We start from the raw sequence: 8109 nt of genomic DNA on the forward strand, positions 1-8109 counted from the left end.
GTCTCCAGCACCCGGCGACGAAGACGAATCAATACAAACAACAGCAATGAGTTTAATAAGTTACCTCCCCAGTGACCCCAGCTGGCGCCGCCTTCCTAAGCCCCTGCAGCAGGCCGTGTGGGCACCTTACCTAATGGGTCATTCCTGGCGGGCGGAGGCTTCCATCGGAGGTTCCAGACGTTGTGTAAGTGAAGGCGTCACGGGCACAGAGGCACATCACACAACCGATCAGCACCACTTTCCCGCGGTCACCTGTGTCACCACTACCTGAGCATCGTGCCGGCACCAGGATCACTTCCCGACACAACCCCTCCCTTTTCACTTGAGGCAGCTCACGAGGACCAGCACGCCAGACTTTGCTCACGCCACGCCACGGACGCCACCCCAGCGCCCCACCACAACCTTACAAACATGAGAATCCCTTCAGGCACCGTTACCAAAATCGTTATCCGGAAAGAGTAGCGTAGAGCATCTTGGAGCGGAGAGTGTGAGGTAGAGTCGACTTTGTACTGTCCATCGTGGGTGAGGCAAGGCGAAGAGGTCAGCGGGTGAAGCAAGGGTCGTCAACGAAGCAACAGTCGTGTGGGTCTAAAGACCTCATGGCGGGCCTCAAAACCGGCAGCCATCGTGCGGGGCAGCTCACTAGGGAGGGGGCGCGGGGGGCGAGTGAAACAGGCGGGCAGGAGAGGCAATACCGAGCGGCGGCAAGAGCAACACACATCTGACGTGACGTGGAGCAGCGGCGGCAGCGCGCACCGGCCGGGACAACCAGCAGGGCCGCTCGGCTCCTCACGCACGCACGCACACGCACACACACACACACACAAACATATACACAGCCTCAGGCCCTGGCGTTTTTTTAGTGTTGTGGTTCAGTGGTCATACATTTCCACTGAGGCAGGACCGGCGCCTCCAAGGCAAGGAGGAAGGTAAAGGTAAAAGTTTCCACGATATGGTAAGGGGTAAAAACAATACCAAGACCCGGCATCAAAAGAATAAATACGTGAAACACACACACACACACACACACACGAAGGATTCCTGTGGGCCTTCCCTGCAAGTGTCACTGTCCGGGATCTGCGGCAGGTAGATGATGGGGGAGGGAGGGATTGAGGGGGGGGGGGGGAGAGAGAGAGAGAGAGGAAGACAAGGAGTGGTTGCGGCAACACTACAATGAAGCGATGACGTCACCTCCGCATTTTCCTCACAGCCCAGCGACTTTCCCTCAGCCTGCAGCAACTGTCTTACCTTATTAACCGAAAGTCTAAGACCCTGCCATAAGCCCCCCACACACAGGTATGCCAGCACACCTGAGTCCCGCATCAAGGTGGCGGGATGGAAAAGTGACGTCATGAATAACAGGCGAGGGAATGACAAGGTGTGTCTACGTGAGCAAATGCACATCCACCTGCCCGCCCCTCAACCTTTCCTGTCCTCGCCGTGTGCATGACTCATTCACTCCTCCAAAACCAAGAATATCACAAACTTGGAACATGCAGCCATCTAGTTTGTATTTCTTTAAAGTCTACATAGAAATTTCATGACTCTAAGTAAGTAACATTATCTCTGAACTGTGTGTGTGTGTGTGTGTGTGTGTGTGTGTGTGTGTGTGTGTATGAGCGCGCTCTGCTCTGTCCGATATGCACCAGTTCATACACTCGCCAGGACCAGTAAAACACATCCGCCGCAACACGCGGCCCGTCGCCTCATCCATTCATTGAAATTCGTGTGCAAAACTCAAGGTTAGATCTCCTCTTGAGCGTCCGTTTGCAGGCTGTGGGCAGTGGCCGTAGCGGAAACACTCTGGTAGCCTCAGCACTAGCCATAAGCATTGGTTTATTCAATAAAAGAAATACCAAAATTCCTCGTCAACATCACCGGTAGTGACGTAACATCGCCAGCTATGCCGAAACTCCACCCTCACGCTGAGCCGGCTTACCATTGGCTGTGCTGGGCTGGAAGGCCGCGGGTTGGCTGAGCCGCCAGGTGCATGGTGTCATGATACAGTGGCTTCGGTTACCTGTACGTGATATTGTGCTGATGCATCACATCTCTACAAGGCAGTCTTGGCATCGAAGCCTTCAGCCTTGCCGTGGTCTGATGCATCAACCACACCTGCATAACGACTCTTCTACTCATCTATGGACCTACACGTCCCACAATCTGACAGTGAACACCTGGCTCATTTACAGCTTTAGGCAACATCAGGAAACACCGGCTGTAGCGGCATACATAGCAGTAACAACGCCCCGCATGTACTGCTGCTGCTGAAGCAGTACATTTAACATTACAACATTACTGTTTCGATCCATTACAATAACAGTCATCGTGCCGCCGCATGGAGAGCACAAGACATGATACATTGACGGTGACGAGTTCCGTGGCGGCGGAAGAGCAGCGGCACATAAGTTGTGTAGAGCAACAGCGGCGCCAGGCCCGTCGTGCTGGGCCGCCGCGCCGTATTGATCACATCTCGTCCGTAGGTCGCCAGGTGAGCCGAGCAAAGCCAAGGTCGAGCACCGCTTGATCCTTCAGCCTTGCCTCCTGCATAATGCATTAACGGCCTTAGAACAACTTACAAAAATCACCTCACACCTCTTTTCGTGAAGGTAACTATGGCTGTGATGCAACGCTGGCAACAGCAATATACTGCGGTGAAATATCTAGCAACACGGCGAATAATATCTGACTGAAGACTGCTGACAGCGACGTGAAACACACTAAGGAGTAAACTGGATGCACAGCCTCGAGCGTCCCAGCTTCAGACCGCAACACGTGGCTGCCTCGGGGAAGGAACATTGACCAGCCTCTGACCATTGATAGCGGGACTCCATCTTCCTCCTCAGCTGCTTCTTGAACTACCAAAAGTTCAGGAAACGAAGGCTCTACTCGGCGAGTCTGATCCGCGGCGTACTTCCTCTTGTTTGTTATGAGGTAAACGATAAATTTTATAGCTCGACATCGCCCCTCCCTTAACAGCCAGCTTGTTGGGCACGGCAGCCACAGCTTCCAGTTAGTCTGAATGGGCGAGCACCCGTACAACCACTGTGCTGGAGTGGAGTGATAACCGCCGGTTGCTGGTGCTGGTGTAGGGGCTACACAAGGCCGTATACCTGGAGGCCGCCTCGCCACTTCCGGCCCACATGCCGCAAGGAAAGCGGGCCAAACACCTCCGAGCCCCAAGCTCCACGCCGCAAAAGAAGCATCCTTGGGGCCGTGATTTATGACGCAAGTGGCCGGCGGTGTACCCGCGGCAAGGTGACCGGTCACTGGGGACGCAGACGTCGTGCGACACTTAATGCTACAACGGTCTTCTAGATACCGTAAACGCTCGCAAGGGAGCAAAAGAGCTTTATATACAAAGTTCATTATCATCCTTATCAACGCCGACACCACCACCACCCCAGTGGTTGGTTCATACTGATAAAAACACTGCCATCAAATGATGAGGACTTGCTGACCCCCCCTGACCTGCCCCTCGCCCCGTCACCTTCCCCATCCACTTATATTGCACCCCTCCCCCCCCCCTCCGTCACCTTGCAGTGCGCAGCGGTGCCCCGAGCCGACTCAGGTCCTCCAGCGAGCCACGCCTCTGCTCCACCCTCAGCCCATAACAGGGACTCACCAGCCACCTGAGACCCCTAGAGCAGAAGCATCTGAAGCGTGAAGAAATATGAGGCTACGATAACCAGCGAGGGCTCAAGATGTATGCTTGCACGGTCAGGGGTCTCGCCTTTCCTCCCTACAACTCGTGCAGGAGGTCGGTGGGCGCTGCCTCTTCGCCACCCAAATCGTGACTCAAATGAAAATAACTCAACGCACACTCGGCCAGGCCCAGCGGGTATTAGCCTTTTTAGGAGAAGGAAACCGGTAATGAGGCTAGCTGGGTATGGCTGTGCGGTGCGGAGGGCAAGGGTAAGGGAGGAAAGGGGGCGGAAGATGGTTATTACTTTCCTATCTTTACAGCTTCACCCAGAAGATATTGTCCAATATTTTCACCGATAGTCATGATGATTCTGGTAGATATGCCTTTTCGTTTTCTTTAATAATAGTTACATATGATAAAGATGACCTTAAATTATATGCCAAATTCAAATACCCTAACCACACGCAGGATAGACTCAAAACATTAAATAACCATCAACAAACAAGCTTAAGTGTAATTATAAAGCTATTCAGAATAACTTAACCAAACACTTGATCAACACACAGAGGAGACCCATCAATGGACAGGCGACGCAACACTCACTCGACAAGCAACACCCTGAAGGCAGAACCAACGCCCCAGGACACGATCAAACACACCAATGGACCAATACCAACACACCCAGACTGCATCAACAGCGATAAAGCTTCTCTCTCTCTCTCTCAGGTACACCTACACCCTTCCCCCTCCCCGTCCTCCCTCCTCCTGACGCTCACCTTTACACATGAACTAAAACACCTTCGTCAGCAGTCTCGGCGCGCGCCACAACACTTCAGCTTCCTTGTAACCATGAGTCGTGAAGGCAAGGAAATTCCCATGACGACAGAAGCGAGCGCTGTTATTTTTCTTTTCCCACTTCTCTGCCCAACAATGGCTCGTGAAACCTCAATGAATCACGTTCTCGATTAAGAAGGAGAGCATTATTCACTGAAGGTATAAAACAACGCTTGGAAATACCGTTATACATGGAGTGAAATGATATTATGAGAGACGGAAACAAGGACAGCAATAATTATGTACCCTGCAATATACAAAAAAATAAAAAATAAAAATAAATAAATAAAATAGAACACCTCAAAACATATGTAGGCGGAAAAAAAATGCAACAAAGGAAGGAAACAAAGCCACAACTGACAATTTGAACTTCACTAAGAAACATTGTGGAAAGGAAAAACCAAAATCAACACAAAAATCATGAAAAAAATACGAAATTCACGTCATATACTATTTGCACATGTACTTGCACTCTATCATCATCATCATAGCTTATACGGAAACATTCACTACTCTGCCATAAAAGTCACATACACAACACCATAGAACACACTGGACAACCTTCGCTCCATATTTGCTGGTCTCTCAAACCCTCGTCAGGCAACACCCTGCCTACACGGCCGTCACTTGCCACAACACGACCACAAACACGGCAAGGCGCTGAGGTAGGAAGACACTGCCTGGAGGACAAGAGTGAAAGTGGAGACTGGCTGGTATCTGACTTGCCGTTTGACGCTTGCCACGATACCCACCATGATAATAATGCTAACAGTAATAATAGCAAAAACAATAATAATAATAATAAAATAATAATTGATAATACTTAACAAATTTTCTCATGTTATCTGTACGGTCTTAATAAAGATATAATTGCGAATTCTTGTTGGCAATGCTCAGGAAAACGTTCGGTAAATTCAACAATACTGGAAAGAACTCTATTATTCACGGCCGAACAGGAAAACTTTAAAGGGCTCTGTGCGTGCGTGCGTGGTTTCTGGAAGCGAGCATGTGTGTGTGTGTGTGTGTGTGTGTGTGTGTGTGTGTGTGTGTGGCCTAGGCAGCCTTCACGGGTAGTGGTGATTAGCTCCCCTGGATGTAACCCACACGCTCCACCAATTCCACCACCACTCACTTCATCACCATTACCAGGGCCCATCCACATCAAAAGCATCATAAAAGCTGTAAGGATTTTCACCAACAATACAACCACCACCACCATCATGAATGCAACACCACAACCATCACCACGACCACATCTACAACCACCACCGACTCTGACAACACCAAACACACGACCCGCACCACCAGTCATCCGCAGAACAGTTCCTTCACACACACACACACATATAACCCCCTCAAACACACACAACCACCACAGACGTCCCCCCCTAGTGCCCCCACCGGACACACACACACACACACGCACACACACACGTCCCTCAGGCACCCCATCACCAGCCCCTTCAGGTTCAGAGCTGCATACCTGCCACCCAGCGTCACCGGCAGCCTTTGTCTAAGCCGCTAATACAACCCGCTCACTTTCACAATCATCCAGGCATTACAGTTGCAGTCTTTATGTGGCTGCTGTTGCTGGGCCACGTTCATTATTATTTAAACTGACTTAATAGTTCTGTTGGCGAAAAGATGTTGTTGGCGTATATATAATCCGCGACTTCCTCAGGTTATCAGAACACTTTGGTCACGCCATGATGAACACCAATTTCAATATGCTAACTAAACGAATCATATCATTTCCTTTAAAAACTCGTAACATAAACCATTAATATTCATCACTGCTCTCTTGTCGAACCTCACCAAGCGAAAAAAAATCTAAAGCAATCTTTTACAGCAACCATGAACCTAAGTGTGTGTGTGTGTGTGTGTGTGTGATGGAGTGAATACAAGAATTGTGCATCCGAATACGACTACTACTTCAAATTCCAACGAATGCGAATACGAATTCGAATACACTGAACTGGTTTTAATTCGAATAAATACGAATACTTCTTGAAAGTATTCATGAATACATTCATGAATACTTTTCATTGATAAATACCTTCTCGACGTAACTGGGTGTAGAACTGTTCTGAAGTTATGCAACAGTAAAACGAGCTCATGAAAACACATTCAGCGTCCACACTGGCATGTGACAACTGAGTCAGATCCCACCCACTGAGCGATCAGCCGCGCTGCCAGTCTGGGACCTGTACTATACACGACGATTACACGTCCGCCCAGCAGGAGGCTGGAGTTGCAAGGAAGAACGGCTGTTATTTCTGATAATAAATTTTGAAGTATTCGTCAGATAATTCGTAGAATACGAATACTTTTCCCCTGGTATTCCAATACGAATGAGAAGACTTTCATTTATATCAATATTTATTCGTATACGAATACGAATACACTCAAATATGGTATTCGAATGTATTCGAATACGAATACCGAAAAGGAATACTCCATCCCTGGTGTGTGTGTGTGTGTGTGTGTGTGTGTTCAGTCCCCTCAACACTAAATTAACAAGAGTAACAAACCGTCCATCCGCCGTCCCCAACACATCCTTCTCCCCTCTTCTCTCCTCCCCTCTCATCACACACCTTTCCTACATCCTCCTCCCCTTCACTCCCTACCCTTTCCCTCGGCATCTCCCGGAGTGCAAACGTTGATTAATTTTTCCACCTCATCAAAGAAAATGATCGGGCACTGCAGACACGCCCTCTCTTTGCACACAGCCTCGCCACCCTCTGCTGCGCCCATACGTCACGTGACCTCCTGACCTCCCTTTGAACCCCCCTACACAAAATAGTTTCGCCTTTCCCTTCCATCCATCATGTATACAGCATGTTTGATGTCACATTAACCCCTACCCGCTTAAGCTAATGCCTCTGCCTTTTCTCAAGACTTTTTTTTCCTCGGCGCGCCTACATGTTCTTTGAAGTGGTGATGATGATGATGATGATGACTCCCTACTGCATCTGAATCTTTGCTTCAATACCCAATAGTTTGAACCTTTCCTTTCCTCTTTAGACAATGCTCTTCCTTCTCTCAACACTTTCCCTCGCCATTGCGTCCTCGTCTCACACCCCTCCCCCCTTCCTTCAGAACTGCCTGAGAAAGAAGCGAAAAACGGCTTTCCAGCATTTCCCTTGAACTCTTCTCGCTATACCTAACTCCTCCTCCTCCTTCACTCAACTAAAGCTTTCGCCACGAGCATTCTTCCCCATGACGGTGATTCACTTCTTAGCAAGCACTTAAAAGCAATGAATACATAGCTACAGATTACATCTTTCTGTGGCCCGGCACACACACACACAAAAAAAAAAAAATATATGTATAGAAAATCAAAATATACATACAAAAACAACAAACAAAACATCAGATATTCGCCAACAAAGAAGTGGGTACTAGTCATAATAACATCACACGGGGGGCATGCTGACTCGACCTGCGCCCCTGACCCTTGACCCGGACGCCTCCTTGGGGTCTGAGAACGCCTAACAAACCTCGGGGACTTATTGGGAAGGATGGCGATACTTAACAACGCATTAATGTTTGTCACGAATCGTCTTCAGGCCTTCCATTATCTATTACTTCCCATACCTTCAAGGAGGACGTAAGAACCACCTTCCAGT

Source organism: Eriocheir sinensis, chromosome 55, assembly GCF_024679095.1.
Source record: "Eriocheir sinensis breed Jianghai 21 chromosome 55, ASM2467909v1, whole genome shotgun sequence".
Taxonomy (NCBI): Eukaryota; Metazoa; Arthropoda; class Malacostraca; order Decapoda; family Varunidae; genus Eriocheir; species Eriocheir sinensis.